This window comes from Pongo abelii, chromosome 18, assembly GCF_028885655.2.
Source record: "Pongo abelii isolate AG06213 chromosome 18, NHGRI_mPonAbe1-v2.0_pri, whole genome shotgun sequence".
NCBI classification, from domain to species: Eukaryota; Metazoa; Chordata; class Mammalia; order Primates; family Hominidae; genus Pongo; species Pongo abelii.
Genome location: NC_072003.2, coordinates 5,708,471 through 5,727,419, shown reverse-complemented (window position 1 = coordinate 5,727,419; position 18,949 = coordinate 5,708,471). Strand labels below are relative to the sequence as shown.

The 18,949-nt window shown below is 50.3% G+C and overlaps 2 pseudogenes; both read left to right on the top strand.

Moving 5' to 3' along the window:
• The window catches only part of LOC100432013 (olfactory receptor 7E24-like), a 322,665-nt pseudogene that overhangs the window by 99,166 nt on the left and 204,550 nt on the right, over nt 1-18,949 (top strand).
• Nucleotides 6,051-9,000, top strand: LOC129054794 (olfactory receptor 7E24-like; annotated as a pseudogene).

The following is an 18,949-nucleotide window of genomic DNA, read 5'->3' as shown; positions in this document are numbered from 1 at the left end:
GGAGGTTGCAGTGAGCCCGGACTGTGCCTGTGTACTCCAACCTGGGCAACAGAAAGAGACTCCATCCCACACACACCTACACACAAAAGGAATCTCAGGAAGGTGGAAAGTATAAAGGTGGTTAGCAGATGCTAGGAAGAAAAGCGGTGGGATGGGGAATGAAGACAAGTGGATAATTGGGTCCCAAAATACAGAAAGATGGAATGAGTGAGTTCTAGTGTTTGATAGTACAGTATGAACATTTTAGTTCACAAGAATTGCTTGCATATTTCCAGATGCTTTGGTAAGAAGCTTCCTAACTTTCTCATTATGCTGGTTTTTAAGCTCTTCTCTTTCTGCTCTTGATATCATGCTGGTTTTTTGTTTTTTGTTTTTTGTTTTGAGATGGAATTTCGCTCTTGTTGCCCAGGCTGGAGTGTCATGGTGCAATCTTGGCTCACCGCAACCTCTGCCTCCTGCGTTCAAGCGATTCTCCTGCCTCCAACTCCCGAGTAGCTGGGATTACAGGCATGCGCCAGCTGCCCAGCTAATGTTGTATTTCTGGTAGAGATGGGGGTTTCTCGCTGTCGCTCAGGCTGGTCTTCAACTCCTGACCTCCGGTGATCCGCCCGCCTCGGCCTCCCAAACTGCTGGGATTACAGGCGTGAGCGACCGCGCCCAGCCCATGCTGTATCCTTATCTGTTGTCGGTTGTTGTTCGTTTGTTTTTGAGCCCAGAAATAACTTCTCACCTATAGGTTCAAATGATTTTTAACATGAGTACTAAGAAAGCTCATTGCTGGAAAAGCAGCCTTTTCAAGAAATGGTGTCGGAGAAACTTGATTTCCACATGCAGAAGAATGAAGGTGGACCCCGTGTCACACCAGGTGCAAAAATTAACACAAACTGGATCAAAGACCTAACCCCAAGGGCTAAAAGTATCATATGCCTAAAAGAAATCATTGGCCACACTTTCATGACATCAGATTGGGCAATGCTCTCTGGGATATGACACCAAAAGCATAGGCAACAAAAGAAAATTAGATTCCTTGGATTACATCTAAATGACAGACACTTTTGTGCAGCGAAAAACACTGTGAACTGAGTGAAAAGATAACCCGTGGATTAGGAAAAATATTTGCAAATCATATATCTCAAAAGAGGCTGATATCCATCATATATAAAGAACAGCTAGAACTAAACAACAAGAAACCCAAAGCATTCCATCAACAATGGTCAGAAGACTCGAGTAGACGTGTCCCTAAAGAAGATATAGCAATGGCCAATAAGCATCTAAAATGATGTTCAAAATCACTAACCATAGGGAAGCGCAAATCAAACAAAGAATGAGATACCACACATTAGGATGGATACGATCAACAAACAAGCATTGGTGAGACTAGAAGGAAATAGGAATGCTCCAATACGATCGGAGGGAATGTAAAACCGTGAAGGAACGGGGAAAGTAGTATGGCGTGCACTGGAAAAATTAGAAACAGTATGCTCAGATGTTCCCGCAGTTGCATTTGTGGGTACCTACCAAAAAGAACTAGAAGCCAGGAGTGGAAGACAGATTTGTACACACACGCTCATAGCAGCATTATTCGCAACAGCCAAAATGTGGAAGCAACCCAAGGGTTCGTGGACAGATGAATGAAAAAGCGCACTGCAGTTCCTTCATACAATGGAAGACTCTCCAGCCTTAAAAAGGCAGGCACTTTTGGCCGGTGCGGCGGCTCACGCCTGTAATCGCAACATCTTGGAAGAACGAGGTGGGCGGATCACCTGAGGTCAGGAATTCAAGACAAGCCTGGCCATCTTGGTGAAACCCTGTCTCTAGTGAAAATGCAAAAAATGAGACGAGCGTGGTGGCGTGTGCCTATAGTCCCAGCTACTCGGGAGGCTGAGGCACAAGAATCGCTGGAACCCGGGAGGCGGAGGTTGCACTGAGCCCAGATTGTGCCGCAGCACTCCAGCCTGGGCGACAGAGTGAGACTGCATGGAAACGCAAAACAAAACAAAGTCAAACAAACAAACAAAAAAAAGGACAGGCACTTCTGACTCAGACCGCAGCATGGATGAACCTCGAAGACATTATCGTCAGTGAAATAAATCAATCCCAAAAGGATAAACACGCCCAGGCTCAGTGGCTCGCACCTGTGACCCCAGCACTTTGGGAGGCTGAGCCAGGTGGATCACTTAAGGTCAGGAGTTCGAGACCAGCCTGGTCAATATGGTGAAAGCTCGTCTCTATTAAAAATACAAAAATTAGCTGGGCGTGGTGGCGGACGCCTGTAATCCCAGCTACTCGTGAGACTGAGACACAAGAATCGCTTGAACCCACGATGTGGAGGTTGCAGTGAGCCGAGATCACACCACCGCACTCCAGCCTGAACGACAGAGAAAGACTCTGTCTCCAAACCAAAAAAATTAAACACGGTATGATTCCACTTTTCTATCAAGTGTCTGGAGTCGTTAAACTCATAGAGTTGCAAACTAGAAAGGTGGCCCCCAGGGGTGGGCGAGAGAGAGGAGTGGAGAGCTTGCTAAATGGGTGCAATTTCCATTTTGAAAGATAAAACTGTTCCGGAGACGGTGGCGGTGATGGCTGCTGAACAATGTGAACGTAATTAATGTCATTAAACTGTAAACTGAAAAAGAGTGGAAATTGTAAATGTTTATACTGGCCATTCTATATGAACTAATATATATTCACAATTTTTAATATTTATACGAGGTATATTTGCCCATAATTAAAGATGAAAATTAAAGCAGTTGGATCTTTCAAAAGAAAAGAAAGAAGCGAAGAATACACACCAGCTTTCTCCTGATGAGAGGAAGAGCCCCAAAGCGTCTATGGACACTCACTGTTCTCCTATCCTTCTTGAATTATTGTGAGGAAATCCTTAGAGGCTGGGGAACTTGGGCGACTCTGGCTAATGAGGAGCTCTGTGCCTTGAGCTCCCCAGACCACAGAATAGTAAATAGTCTGTGCCTCCAGCCCTGCAGTGTGAGGTTCCAGTCCTGTGGGTTCCACACCTGTCACCTGTATCAGGAGGCTCATGTCTCACACTGTCTTCTTGCCAGCCTCGAGGACGGAGTCTGAGCCTCCACCGTGCTACACACAGGGAGGACACTGGACCTGTTCTCCGCGGTCATGGCCCAGCAGAGGGGAAGGGCAGTTCAGTGAGTGTAGGCAAAAGAAAGAGAGATCAGACTGTTCCTGTGTCTATGTAGAAAGGAAAGACATAAGAGACTTCATTTTGAAAAAGACCTGTATTTTCAACAATTGCTTTCCTGAGATGTTTTTAATGTGTAGCTTTGCCCCAGCCACTTTGACCCAACCTGAAGCTCACAAAAACATGTGTTGTATGAAATCAAGGTTTAAGGGATCTAGGGCTGTGCAGGACGTGCCTTGTTAACAAGATGTTTCCATGAAGTATACTTGGTAGAAATCATCGCCATTCTCTAGTCTCAATAAACCAGGGGCACAATACACTGTGGAAAGCCGCAGGGACCTCTGCCCTTGAAAGCGGCGTGTTGTCCAAGGATTCTCCCCATGTGATAGTCTGAAATGTGGCCTCGTGGGATGAGAAAGACCTGACCGTCCCCGAGCCCTACACCAGTAAAGGGTCTGTGCTGAGGTGGATTAGTCAAAGAGGAAAGCCTCTTGCAGTTGAGAGAGAGGAAGGCCACTGTCTCCTGCCTGCCCCTGGGAACTGAATGTCTCGGTATAAAACCCGATCGTACATTTGTTCAATTCTGAGATGGGGGAAAAACCGCCCTATGGTGGGAGGCGAGACACGTTTGCAGCAATGCTGCCTTGTTATTCTTTACTCCACTGAGATGTTTGGGTGGAGAGAAACATAAATCTGGCTTACGTGCATCTCCAGTCACGGTAGCTTCCCTGGAACTTCCTTATGACATAGATTCTGTTGCTTACCTGTTCGTTGCTGACCTTCTCCTTCTTATCACCCTGCCCTCCTCCTACATTTTTTTTTTGCTAAAATAATAAAACTAATAATCAATAAAAACTGAGGGAGCTCAGAGGCCGGTGCCTCTGCAGATCCTTGGTATGCTGAGCGCCGCCCCCTGGGCTCACTGTTGTTTCTCTCTACTTTGTCCCTGTGTCTTATTTCTTTCCTCAGTCTCTCATCCCACCCGACTAGAAATACCCACAGGTGTGGAGGGGCAGGCCACCCCTTCAAGTGAGTGCTGAGGGACGGTCCGGAGCCTTGGTTTCCTTCCTCCTCCTCAGCACAAACAGGAGAGTGCGGTGGGCAGATGGGAGGAGACCAATATGCAAACTGTGCGCTCAGCAGACTGTGGAGTTTCTGTTCTTGGTTGTGATGGGGGTCTCAGACATCTTATTCAAAATTTTGCTTTCCTCCCCCACTGGTTGTCCTTTTCATAGACATCTCACCCATGATAGCAGGGAATCAGTCCCTCTAAACTATTCCCTAAGAACGACAAAAAGATTATGAAGGTGATGATGAGGACAAAGAGGATGACGACAGACACCATGGCATCATGAACCGTTATTGAGGGCTTCCTGAAGGCCAGGCTCTGAGCTCTATGCTCTATGCAGTTTGTTTCATCTCATCTGCGTAGTCTCCACTTTATTAGTGCACATTTCATGATGATTTTACAGACTAGAAAAGGATCAACGCCTTTTCATAGAACTCGTACTAGATCATGAAGTCAAAAAGGGCGAGGTCCAATTTGAACCGGGCAGTCTAAGTCCAGACACATGGCATTTGGCCAGTCCTCTCCCTGCAACCAACCTGCCCTCTCAAATCCTTGTCACTCAGGTGGGTGCCCCTGCTCACTGTGCCCTTCCCTTTGGGGGCTCCTTGTAAGACCACAGCTAGACCAGTGGGTGCCACAATCACTGTGTCAAGTATAGAAAGGGCAGCTGAGATCACATCAAGGATTCCAGAAAGAATGGGCACAGGATCATTCGGGATGCATCTCTCCCTTTCCCCTGTTCCTGGCTTTCCTTACAGCTCTCGACTTCCTCAAAGGAGTCATCAATTCGGAGTTTGGCTTCCATTCCTATTGAGGAAGCTGGAAAGCGTTTCAAAAATGCTCCTCCGATGTGCCTGTGGTTAAGAACTCTGAGCTCTGCTGAAAACTTTTGGAAGCGGGGTGCGGTGGCTCACGCCTGTAATCCCAGCCCTTTGGGAGGCTGAGGCAGGTGAATCACAAGGTCAGGGGTTCAAGACCAGCCTGGCCAACATGGTGAAACCCCGTCTCTATTCAAAATAGAAAAAAATTAGCCGGGTGTAGTGGCGGGCGCCTGTCATCTCAGCTACTCGGCAGGTTGAGACAGGAGAATAGCTTGAACCCGGGATGCAGAGGTTGCAGTGAGCCGAGATCACTCCACCGCACTCCAGCCTGGGCAACAGAATGAGACTCTGTCTCAAAACAACGAAAACAAAACCAAAACCCAAAAAACCCACAATTTTTGGGAGTTAGAAGACCAGGAAGTATAGTACCCGGGACTTAGAGTCTGGCCATGAATTTTGAATACCGCCCTTTCTACTTCTCTGTGTGGCAAGGGGTGAGATGTCCGTCCTCTGAGACTCAGCACTCTCATCTGACTTGATTTCCAGTTGATCCAATGGAAGTGAGCGATGATTAAGCCGATCGTGGGTGCCCGCTGCGTGATCTCTAGCTGACGGATGCATAAAGTAAAGGCAAAGTGGATTTTAGATACATTCCTTAAGATTTTCAGCTTCAACTCCACACAATTCAACGTAAATATCCCCTGACCTGAAGTTCTGGTTTCCCTGCATTCCAGACAGGACATTTTGTTTCGTCCTTCTCTCAGTAAGTACTGAGTACTGTGAGAGGAACAAGTGAGTCTCTTTGGTTTCTGATTCCCCAGAGCCGATATCTTGCTTGGCACATAGGAGGCAGCAAAAGCAAACATCTATGTTGATGATTGAACTGACACTTCCTTGCTTCACCAAAATTGGCTGTCATCAGCGTGACTTTGACTTACTTCTTTTTGTTTTTTGAGACGGAGTTTTGCTCTCGTTGCCCAGGCTGGCGGGCAGAGGTGTGATCTCGGCTCACTGTAGTCTCTGCCTCCCAGGTTCAAGCCATTCTCCTGCCTCAGCCTCCCGAGTAGCTGGGACTACAGGCGCGTGCCGCCATACCGGGAGAAGTTTTTGTACTTTTAGCAGAGGCGGGGTTTCACCATGTTGGCCAGGATGGTCTTGATCTCCTGACCCCGTGATCCGCCCTCCTCGGCCTCCCAAAGTGCTGGGATTACAGGCGTGAGCCACCGCATCCAGCCAAACTTTCTGATGAATACTCTAAGTCCACCTAAGCTAAGGACAGGAGTTAGAGCTTCCATGAATTTTAAAACAAGACCCACCGATTTGAGGAAGCAATTACTCTCTTGAAGGAGAAAAGTCAGAAAACACAATGATGAAATCACTAGGACCTAACTGGCCTGTGGAACTATTTCCTGCTTATGAACTCTCAACTATCATTTCATTTCCAGATGGCATGGTCTCAGCTGTTATACAGTGTTTACGAATGGTCTACATCAAGGGAATTTATATCAATCTAGAAGAATAAACAAAATATTTGAGTTCCTAATTTCCTTTAATTAGGATAACCTTTTCCTTAAAGTGAAGACAATGGTTTTATTACATCTCTTTCTTCGGAAAACATAGGCTGTATTTTCTAGCAATAACGAATTTGTTATATACGATGATCTGGTTCCTGGAATGTTCTTGAAGCTAGTGTCTCTAAGGCAGGTGTGTACAGCAAGACGTGAATAACACAGCAATCGATGTTGAAAGCATTATATGGCAATTGAGTTTGTCAGAACTACCAAATGTTGCTGAGTGTGGATTGCTCTGAAATCTGCAAACATTACTTCTGAATTCCTTGTATCCAAAATGCAGACGCAATGCCGGCTGTTGGTTTACTTGTTTCCGATTTTTCAACCCTCTTTTCTAGGCAAAAGATGTCCAAACGATACAGACCCACAGAATCTAACAGATGTCTCTATATTCCTCCTCCTCGAACTCTCAGAGGATCCAGAACTGCAGCCGGTCGTCGCTGGGCTGTTCCTGTCCATGTGCCTGGTCATGGTGCTGGGGAACCGGCTCATCATCCTGGCCGTCAGCCCTGACTCCCACCTCCACACCCCCATGTACTTCTTCCTCTCCAACCTGTCCTTGCCTGACATCGGTTTCACCTCCACCACGGTCCCCAAGATGATTGTGGACATCCAATCTCACAGCAGAGTCATCTCCTATGCAGGCTGCCTGACTCAGATGTGTCTCCTGGCCATTTTTGGAGGCATGGAAGAGAGACATGCTCCTGAGTGTGATGGCCTATGAGCGGTTTGTAGCCCTCTGTCACCCTCTGTATCGTTCAGCCATCTTGAACCCGTGTTTCTGTGGCTTCCTAGATTTGTGGTCTTTGTTTTCTTTTTCCTCAGTCTTTTAGACTCCCAGCTGCACAACTTGATTGCCTTACGCATGACCTGCTTCAAGGATGTGGAAATTCCTAATTTCTTCTGGGAACCTTCTCAACTCCCCCATCTTACATTTTGTGACACCTTCACCAGTAACATCCACATGTATTTCCCTGCTGCCGTATTTGGTTTTCTTCCCATCTCGGGGGCCCTTTTCTCTTACGGTAAAATTGTTTCCTCCATTCTGAGGGTTTCATCATCTGGTGGGAAGTATCAACCTTCTCCACCTGTGGGTCTCACCTGTCAGTTGTTTGCTGATTTTACGGAACAGGCGTTGGAGGGTAGCTGGGTTCAGATGCGTCATCCTCCCCGAGAAAGGGTGCAGTGGCCTCAGTGATGTACACGGTGGTCACCCCCATGCTGAACCCCTTCATCTACAGCCTGAGAAACAGGGATATGAAAGGTGTCCTGCGGCGGCCGCACGGCAGCACAGTCTAATCTCAATATCTTCTTATCTGTTCCATTCCTTTTGTAGGGTGGGTTAAAAAAGACAGCAAGGTCAAATAAGAATGATATCACAGGGTGCACACCCACTGTCACATTACGAGTAATACCTCCCTAGGATAGAAAAAATACTGTCACAGAGTACACACACATGGGGTACACCCGTGGTGATATTAGAAGCAGTATCTCCCTGAAATATGATGAAAAATAGCACAGGGTGTGCACACTGTGTGATACGAGGAGTCATATTTACCCTGAATATTATGACTCATATCACGGGTGTACACACACAGGCTACACGCACTGTGATATCGGGAGTTGCATCTCCCTAGGATATTACAAATAATATCACAGGGTATACACTATGTGTGAACATCCACTGTGATGTTTGATATCATATCTCTCTACGAGATTACAAATAATATGAAAGTGTGTGCACCCATGTGACATATTAGGAGTAACATCCTTCTAGGGTATTACAGATAACATCACAAGGTGTACACCTTCTGTGGCCTTTTGCACACACTTTGTGCCATTCAAGGAAACATCCCCCTAGGATATTACGAATAATAACACAGGCGGTTGACACCCATGGTGTACATCTCCTGTGCCATCAGGAGTAATATTCCCCTAGGATATTACGAATACTATCACAGCAGGTGTACACATATGGTGTTCACCCCATGTGATATTAGGAGGAACATGCCCCTAGGATATTAGGAATAGTATCACAGGCGTTGAATACGCATGATATACACCCCCGATGACATGAAAAGTAACATCCCCCTAAGATAGTATGAATAATATCACAGGGAGTACACCCCGTGTGACATTGGGAGTAACATCCCCCGAGGATATAACGAATAATATCAGGGGGCGTACATGCATTGTGACCCTAGCGGTAACATCTCTTTAGGATATTACAAATAATATCACAGGGTGTACACTGACCATGATATTAGGAGTCCCATTTTCCTAGGATATTATGGATAATATCACAGGAGGTGTTCACACACAACGTGTACACCATGTGTGTACACCCAATGTGATATTTGAAGTCATACGTCCCTAGGATCTTACGACTGTTATCAAAGGGTGTAAACCCCATGTGACATTAAAAGTGACATCCCTTTTAGATATTCCGAATGCTATCACCTCTTCCTAGGATAACCCATGTGATATTAGGAGTAACCCCTTCCTAGGATATTACGAATAACATCACAGGGTTTACACCCCTGTGACATTAAAAGTAACAACCCCTCCTAGGGATATTATGAATAACATCACAGGGTGTACACCCCTGTGACTTTAAAAGTAACACCCCCCTAGAATATTACAATAATATAACAGGGTGTACACCCCCTGTGACTTTAGGAGAAACACCTCCCTAGGATATTTCAAATGATGTCACTGGGGGCACACCCTCTGTGATATTAGCAGCAACATCTTTCTAGGAGATTACGAATGATATCACAGGGTGTACACTCACTGTGATATTAGAAGGAATACCTCCCTAGGACATAAGCTATCACATCACAGAGTGTACACACATGGTGTACACCCACTGTGTTATTAGAAGCAATATCTCCCTATGATATTAGGAAAAATATCACAGGGTGTACCCTCTGTGGGATACTAGAAGTAATGTTTACCATGGATGTTACAAATAATATCACAGGGTGTACACACATGGGGTACACCCACTGTGACATTAGGAGTTATATCTCCCTAAGATATTGCAAAGAATATCCCAGTGGGTGTACCCCATGTGTGTACACCCACTGTCATCATTAAAGTAGTATCTCTCTATAAGATTACAAATAATATCGGAGGCTATACACCCCCTGTGACATCAGGAGTAACATCCCCTTACAATATTGGGAGCAATATTGCACGAGGTACACCCCTGTAACTTTAGGGGTAACATTCCCACAGAATATTACTAATAATATCACAAGGTGTACACGCATTGTGACATTAGGAGAAATATTCAGGTAGCATATTTTCCATACTATCACAGAAGGAACACACCTGTGACATTAAGAGTGACATCCCCCTAGAATAGTAAGAATACTATCACACGGTGTACACCTCCTGTGATATTAGGAGAATCATCTCACCAGAATATTACGAATAATGCCACAAGGTGTTATCTTCTGTGACATGAGGGGTATAGACCCCCGGGAAATTATGACTACTATCAAAGGGCGTACACCCCTGTGACATTAGGAGTAACATCCTTCTAGAATATCATGAATAATATCACAATGTGTACACCCCTTGTGTCATTAAGAGTAAAATTGCCCTAGGATAATAGGAAATAGAACACAGGGAGTACACGCCGTGTGATATTAGAAGTAACATCCCCCAAGGATATAACGAACAATATCAGAGAATGTACATGCACTGGGACATGACTAGTAACATCTCTTTAGGATAATACGAACAATATCAAAGGGTGTACATGCAATGTGAAATTAGGAGTGAACTCCCGCTGGGATATTACCAATTTTATGACAGGGTCTACACGCCCTGTGACAATAGTAGTCACGTTGTCCTAAAATATGACGAAGAATATTAAAGTGTGTACAGGACCTGTGATTTACGAGTAACATTTCTAGAGAAGATTACACGTAATATCACTGTGTGTACACCCCGTGTGAGGATAGGAGTCCCATCCAACAAAACTATAATGAATAATTTCACAAGGTTTGCAACATCTGTGACATTGAAAGTAACATTTCCCTAGAATATGACGATAATATCACACAGTGTACACCCTCGGTGATATGAGGAGTGACGTCTTATAAGGGTAATACGAGTAATTTGACAAGGTGTACAAACCCTGTGACATAAGGAGTGACGTCCCTCCAGGATATTCCGAATCATAGAAAAGGGAAAATACCCCGTGTGACAATAAAATCAACGTCCCCTTAGGAGATTAAGAATAATAGCACCAGCTGTACACACATTGTGACATTATTATTAACGTCTCGCTATGGTATTGCGAATAATATCAGAGTGTGTAGAGACTTGTGACATCAGGATTCACATTTCGCTACAATATCACGAATAATATCACAGGGTGTATACCCCCTGGGACTTAAGCAGTGGCATCCTCCTACAATATGGAAAATAATGTCCCAGGGTGTTAACAAAGTGCGGCAGCAGAGAAAACACCCGAGGAGAAAGGGAGAAATATCATGCCGTCTTCCCGCCTGGATATTGCGAGCCACATCGCAGGGAGGTGAGGGCGCCCCCAGCGATGCGGGGAGTAATATCACCACAGACTCCCCCACGGGCTATTACGAGCCACATCGCAAGGGCACGGACGAACCCCCTCGAAGAGAAGAGTAAGGTCACCCGCTATTCCCACCCTGGATACGACGACCCACAGGGCAGGGGGGCGGCGGACCCACGCAGGCGGGGAGTAATAAAACCCCTCACTCCCCAGCTGCATATGATGATCCAGATCGCAGGGGGGAGAAGCAGGCACACGCCGCGAGGGGGGCAATGAGAGCCAGCCCCTCTTGCCCCCCTGGGCTCTTAGGACCCCCCTCGCAGGGGGGTGAGGCACCCCCCGCGAGGCGGGGACTGAGAGCCAGCCCCTCTTGCCCCCCTGGGCTCTTAGGACCCCCCTCGCAGGGGGGTGAGGCACCCCCCGCGAGGCGGGGACTGAGAGCCAGCCCCTCTTGCCCCCCTGGGCTCTTAGGACCCCCCTCGCAGGGGGGTGAGGCACCCCCCGCGAGGCGGGGACTGAGAGCCAGCCCCTCTTGCCCCCCTGGGCTCTTAGGACCCCCCTCGCAGGGGGGTGAGGCACCCCCCGCGAGGCGGGGACTGAGAGCCAGCCCCTCTTGCCCCCCTGGGCTCTTAGGACCCCCCTCGCAGGGGGGTGAGGCACCCCCCGCGAGGCGGGGACTGAGAGCCAGCCCCTCTTGCCCCCCTGGGCTCTTAGGACCCCCCTCGCAGGGGGGTGAGGCACCCCCCGCGAGGCGGGGACTGAGAGCCAGCCCCTCTTGCCCCCCTGGGCTCTTAGGACCCCCCTCGCAGGGGGGTGAGGCACCCCCCGCGAGGCGGGGACTGAGAGCCAGCCCCTCTTGCCCCCCTGGGCTCTTAGGACCCCCCTCGCAGGGGGGTGAGGCACCCCCCGCGAGGCGGGGACTGAGAGCCAGCCCCTCTTGCCCCCCTGGGCTCTTAGGACCCCCCTCGCAGGGGGGTGAGGCACCCCCCGCGAGGCGGGGACTGAGAGCCAGGCCCTCTTGCCCCCCTGGGCTCTTAGGACCCCCCTCGCAGGGGGGTGAGGCACCCCCCGCGAGGCGGGGACTGAGAGCCAGCCCCTCTTGCCCCCCTGGGCTCTTAGGACCCCCCTCGCAGGGGGGTGAGGCACCCCCCGCGAGGCGGGGACTGAGAGCCAGCCCCTCTTGCCCCCCTGGGCTCTTAGGACCCCCCTCGCAGGGGGGTGCGGCACCCCCCGCGAGGCGGGGACTGAGAGCCAGCCCCTCTTGCCCCCCTGGGCTCTTAGGACCCCCCTCGCAGGGGGGTGCGGCACCCTCCGCGAGGCGGGGACTGAGAGCCAGCCCCTCTTGCCCCCCTGGGCTCTTAGGACCCCCCTCGCAGGGGGGTGAGGCACCCCCCGCGAGGCGGGGACTGAGAGCCAGCCCCTCTTGCCCCCCTGGGCTCTTAGGACCCCCCTCGCAGGGGGGTGAGGCACCCCCCGCGAGGCGGGGACTGAGAGCCAGCCCCTCTTGCCCCCCTGGGCTCTTAGGACCCCCCTCGCAGGGGGGTGAGGCACCCCCCGCGAGGCGGGGACTGAGAGCCAGCCCCTCTTGCCCCCCTGGGCTCTTAGGACCCCCCTCGCAGGGGGGTGAGGCACCCCCCGCGAGGCGGGGACTGAGAGCCAGCCCCTCTTGCCCCCCTGGGCTCTTAGGACCCCCCTCGCAGGGGGGTGAGGCACCCCCCGCGAGGCGGGGACTGAGAGCCAGCCCCTCTTGCCCCCCTGGGCTCTTAGGACCCCCCTCGCAGGGGGGTGAGGCACCCCCCGCGAGGCGGGGACTGAGAGCCAGCCCCTCTTGCCCCCCTGGGCTCTTAGGACCCCCCTCGCAGGGGGGTGAGGCACCCCCCGCGAGGCGGGGACTGAGAGCCAGCCCCTCTTGCCCCCCTGGGCTCTTAGGACCCCCCTCGCAGGGGGGTGAGGCACCCCCCGCGAGGCGGGGACTGAGAGCCAGCCCCTCTTGCCCCCCTGGGCTCTTAGGACCCCCCTCGCAGGGGGGTGAGGCACCCCCCGCGAGGCGGGGACTGAGAGCCAGCCCCTCTTGCCCCCCTGGGCTCTTAGGACCCCCCTCGCAGGGGGGTGAGGCACCCCCCGCGAGGCGGGGACTGAGAGCCAGCCCCTCTTGCCCCCCTGGGCTCTTAGGACCCCCCTCGCAGGGGGGTGAGGCACCCCCCGCGAGGCGGGGACTGAGAGCCAGCCCCTCTTGCCCCCCTGGGCTCTTAGGACCCCCCTCGCAGGGGGGTGAGGCACCCCCCGCGAGGCGGGGACTGAGAGCCAGCCCCTCTTGCCCCCCTGGGCTCTTAGGACCCCCCTCGCAGGGGGGTGAGGCACCCCCCGCGAGGCGGGGACTGAGAGCCAGCCCCTCTTGCCCCCCTGGGCTCTTAGGATCCGCGGTGGCCTCACAGCCTGTTTACCATAGTGTCAGTAATATCATCTCCCCCTCGAGAGATTATGAACTGTTTCACAGACGTGTGCACTCCCACGATGTACAGAGGGTGTGCATCCGTCTCTATTGGGAGTAATATCATCCTCTTCCTCCTTCAATGTTAAGAACGGTATCACACGGGTGTTTCTACTCCCTGAGATATCGCGTGTCATATCCTCCTCCCCCACGTTGCCATTGGAAACAATATCAGTGGGGGCGTGTCCACCTTCTGTGACATTTAAAGTAATATCATCCTCTTCCCTCCAGGATCATGGGAACAATGTCCCTGCGGGGTGTCCACTTTCTGCCATATGTGTAGTCATATCACCTCCTCCGCCTTGGAGTATTGTTACGGACCATCTCACCCGGGCGTGTACACTTCCTGCGATTCTGGGAGTAATGGCATTCCCTTCTTCCGTGAATATTAGGAGCAAAATCACCAGGTGGATGCACAGCCAGTGCTATATTGGGAGTAACGTCATACTCCACCCCCTGGAGATTATATTCGGGTCAATATCACCGTCTGGGTGTACACCTAGTGCGATATTGAACGTAACATCATGCTTTCTCCCTCCCTGGACATTAGGAGCAATATCAGCGGTGGGTGTACACCCACTGAGGTATTAGGCGTAATAGTAGTAGGAATTATTCCTCATTGATTATTAACATAAATATGAATAACCGATATTGATATTAATATTAAAAAATAATGGCTAATAATTTTCAGATTATTAATATTAATATTAATTATTAGGAGCTAATATTACTGTTTTCTAACGAATAAGATCAATATCAGCTATTAATATCAGGCGTCATTAATCATTAATATTAATCATTTATTGTTATCGTTAGTATAACTATTGAATATTCATTATCCTTGTTATCGGTATTGATTTAAAAATTATATTATCAATCATTAATATTGATAATTATTAGTGTCAATTAGTAATTGAGATGATTAATTGCGGTAAGTCACGTTGCGCCCTTCCACCCCTTCCTCGGCAGCTCGTGTACGACCCAAAACGGGGGTACAAATGCCCCTGAGAGAGCAGCGGTATACTGGCATAGATGAGGATGGTCACGTGGCGGGGAGGCGTGTTTTTGGATACCAGCCCTTCACCTCCGTCGACCTTCTCAACTGGAAAAACAATACACCGCCCTATAGCGAAAAGCCGCCAGCCCTAATTGATTTGCTCCAAACTGTTATCCAGACCCACAACCACACCTGGGCTGATTGGCACCAGTTGCTCATGTTCCTCTTTAACAGCGAAGAAAGGCGGAGAGTCCTCCAAGCAGCAACTAAGTGGCTAGAGGAGCATGCACCTGCTGATTATCAAAACCCCAAAGAGTATGGAAGGACCCAGTTGCCAGGAACCGACCCCCAGTTGGACCCACATGAAAGAGAGAATATGCAAAGGCTAAACCGAGACGGGGAAGCTCTCTTGGAAGGATTAATGAGGGGAGCTCAGAAGGCCACAAACGTTAACAAGGTCTCTGAGGTCATTCAGGGAAAAGAAGAAAGTCCGGCACAATTCTACCAGAGACTGTGTGAGGCCTATGCTATGTATACTCCCTTTCATCCCGATAGCCCTGAAAATCAGCGCATGATTCACATGGCTTTAGTCCGTCAAAGCGCAGAAGACATGAGAAGAAAACTGCAGAAACACGCTGGACTTGGGGGGATGAACACATCACAATTACTAGAAATAGCCAGCCAGGTGTCTGTAAACAGGGATGCAGTAAGCCGTCAGGAAAACGGCGGAGACAATGGAGGTCAGGCCCGGCGAAACACCGACCTGTTTGCTAGCTGCAGCAATCACAGGGGCCCCCACAAAGAGGCAAGGGAAGGGGGGCCCTGGGAAAGGAACTCAGCTTGGCTGTCAGAGTTTGCAGCGTAACCAGTGTGCTGATGGTAAAGAAATAGGACGGTGGAAGAACAAATGCCCTCAACTCAAAAGAAAACAAGATGACTCAGAGCAGGAGGCCCCGGACAAGGAGGAAGGGGCCCTGCTCAACCCGGCAGGAGGGTTCTTGGACTGAGGGAGACCGGGCTCAAGTGTCCCCAAAGAGCCACTGGTCAGAATGACAGTCGGGGGTGGAGACATTGACTTTCTTGGAGATAGCGGTGCTGAACATTCGCTAGTAACCGCCCCGGTCGCCCCCTTATCCAAAAAGACTATTGACGTCATCGGAGCCACGGGGGTTTCAGCAAAGCAAGCTGTAGGCTTGCCTCGGACTTGTACTGTAGGAGGACATAAAGTCATTCATCAGTTATGGTACATGCCTGACTGTCCCTTGACCTTTTGGGGAAGGGACTTGCTCAGCAAGCTGAGAGCCACGATCTCTCTGACAGAGCACGGCTCTTTGCTGCTAAAGTTACCCGGAACGGGAGTCATTGTGACCCTTATGGAACCCCGAGAGGAGGAATGGAGACTTTTCTGAACTGAGCCGGGCCAAGAGAGAAGGCCAGCTCTGGCTAAGCGGTGGCCAAGAGTACGGGCAGAAGACAACCCTCCGGGATTGGCCAGTTAAGACTGGGGCCCAGCGGGTTAGGCAAAAACAGGACCCGGTCTCCAGAGAAGCTCTTCAAGGTATCCAGGTCCGTCTCAAGCACCTAAGAACTGTTGCAATTCTTGTTCCTTGTCAGTCTCCATGGAACACTCCCCTCCTGCCTGTTCCCAAGCCACGGACCAAGGACTACCGGCCGGTACAGGATTTGCGCTTGCTTCATCAAGCTACACTGACTTGACATCCAACAGTACCTAACCCGTCCACATTGTTGGGGTTGCTGCCAGCTGAGGACAGCTGCTTCACCTGCTTGGACCTGAAAGATGCTTTCTTTCCTATCAGATTAGCCCCTGAGAGGCAGAGGCTGTTTGCCTTTCAGTGGGAAGATCCGGAGTCAGGTGTCACTACTCAGTACACTTGGACCGGGCTTCCCCAAGGGTTCAAGAACTCCCCCACCACCTTCGGGGAGGCGTTGCCTCGAGACCTCCAGAAGTTTCCCACCAGAGACCTAGGCTGTGTGTTGCTCCAGTAGGCTGATGACCTTCTGCTGGGACACCCCACGGCAGTCGGGTGTGCCAAGGGAACGGATGCCCTACACCGGCACCTGGAGGACTGTGGGTATAAGATGTCCAAGAAGAAAGCTCAGATCTGCCGACAGCAGGTACGTGACTTGGGATTTACTATCTGACAGGGCTCGGAACGCAGCCCGGGATCAGAAAGAAAGCAGGTCATTTGCAATCTAGTGGAGCCCAAGAGCAGAAAGCAGGTGAGACAATTCTTAGGAGCTGTGGGGTTTTGTAGACTGTGGATCCCAAACTTTGCAGTATTAGCCAAGCCTTTGTATGAGGTCCCAAAGGGGGCGGGGACCGGGAACCTTTGGAATGCAGATCCCAACAACAGCAAGTCTTTCATGAGTTAAAGGAAAAACTTCTGGCAGCCCTAGCCCTGGGGCTACTCGATCTGACAAAGCCTTTTCCATTCTATGCATCAGAGAGAGAAAAGATGGCAGCTGGACTTTGAACCCAAACGGTTGGGCTCCGGCCAAGGCCGGCGGCCTACCTCTCTAAACAACTAGACGGGTCTACTAAAGGATGGCCCCCTGTTTGAGGGCCTTGGCAGCAACTGCCCTGCTAGAACAAGAAGCAAATAAGCTGACTCTTGGGCAAAACCTGAACATAAAGGGCCCCCATGCTGTGGTGACTTTCATGAACGCTAAAGGACATCGTCGGCTACCGAATGCCAGACTCACCAAGTACCAAACTTGGCTCTGTGAAAATCCTCGTATAACCATTGAAGTTTGTAACACCCTACACCCGCCACCTTGCTCCCGGTATCAGAGAGCCCTGTCGAGCCTGATTGTGTGGAAGTCTTGGACTCAGTCGACTCTGGCAGACCTGACCTCCGGGACCGGACTTGGGCATCAGTAGACTGGGAACTATACGTGGATGGGAGCAGCTTCTTCAACCCCCAAGGAGAGAGAGGTGCAGGGTATGCAGTGGTAACCCTGGACACTCTTGTTGAAGCCAGATCGTTGCCCCAGGCCACTTCAGCCCAGAAAGCTGAACTCATTGCTTTAATTCGGGCCTTAGGACTCAGTGAGGGTGAGACTGTAAACATTTACACTGATTCTCGGTGTCTTTTTAACCCTTCGAGTGCATGGAGCGTGATAGAAAGAAAAGGGCCTATTGAACTCTGAGGGAAAAGACAGAAAATATCAACAAGAAACCTTGCAATGATTACAAGCAGTATGGAAACCCCACAAGGTGGCAGTTAGGCATTGCAGAGGACACCAGCGAGCTTCCACCTCGGTGGGTTTGGGGAATTCCCGCGCTGACTCAGAGGCTCGAAAAGCAGCATCTGCCCCCTTCTGGGCATCAGTGCTCCCTCAAGTACCTGATCTTGGACCTACTTCTTCTAAAAAAGAAAAGGACATTCTCCAGGTAGAGGGAAGGACAAGTGATGGAGGAAGGATGGATTCGGTTACCAGATGGGAGCGTAGCTGTGCCACAGCTGCTAGGAGTTGCAGTTGTACTGGCTGTGCAAGAAACCACCCATCGAGGTCAGGAGTCACTGGAAGAGTTGTTAGGCCGGTATTTCTACATCTCGCCTTTGTCAGCCCTTGCCAAAACGGTGAGGCAGCGGTGTGTTACCTGCCGACAGCATGATGCGAGGCAAGGTCCAGCCGTTCCGCCCGGCATACGAGCTTATGGAGCAGCCCCCTTTGAAGATCTCCAGGTAGACTTCACAGAGATGCCAAAGTGTGGAGGTAACAAGTATTTACTAGTTCTTGGGCGTGCGTACCTACTCTGGGTGGGTGGCGGCCTATCCAACACCAACTGAGAAAGCTCGTGAAGTAACCCGTGTGCTTCTTCGAGATCTGATACCTAGATTTCGACTGCCCTTACGGATCGGCTCAGATAAACGGGCCTGCGTTTTAGGCTCCCTTGGTACAGAAGACGGCAAAGGTATTGGGGATCCCACGGAAACTGCATGGCGCCTCCCGGCCTCAGAGCCCCAGAAAGGTGGAGCAGATGAATCGGACTATCAAAAATAATACTATTGTCTTCCCCGCGAGATATTTAAAACAACACCACAAGGGGCGTCAAACCACCTGCTAAATTTGAGGGAATATTATCCTCTCCCCCACTCCCGCGGCCCCGGATATTAGAGACAATAACACAGGCGTAACGTACACCCACTACTTGATTGGGAATAATATCATCCTCTCCCTTCTCGGATATTAGGAACAATATCACACTGTGCGTGTAGTACTGTCGTGAAATTCAATGGAATGTCATCCTTCGCCTCCCTGGATATGATGA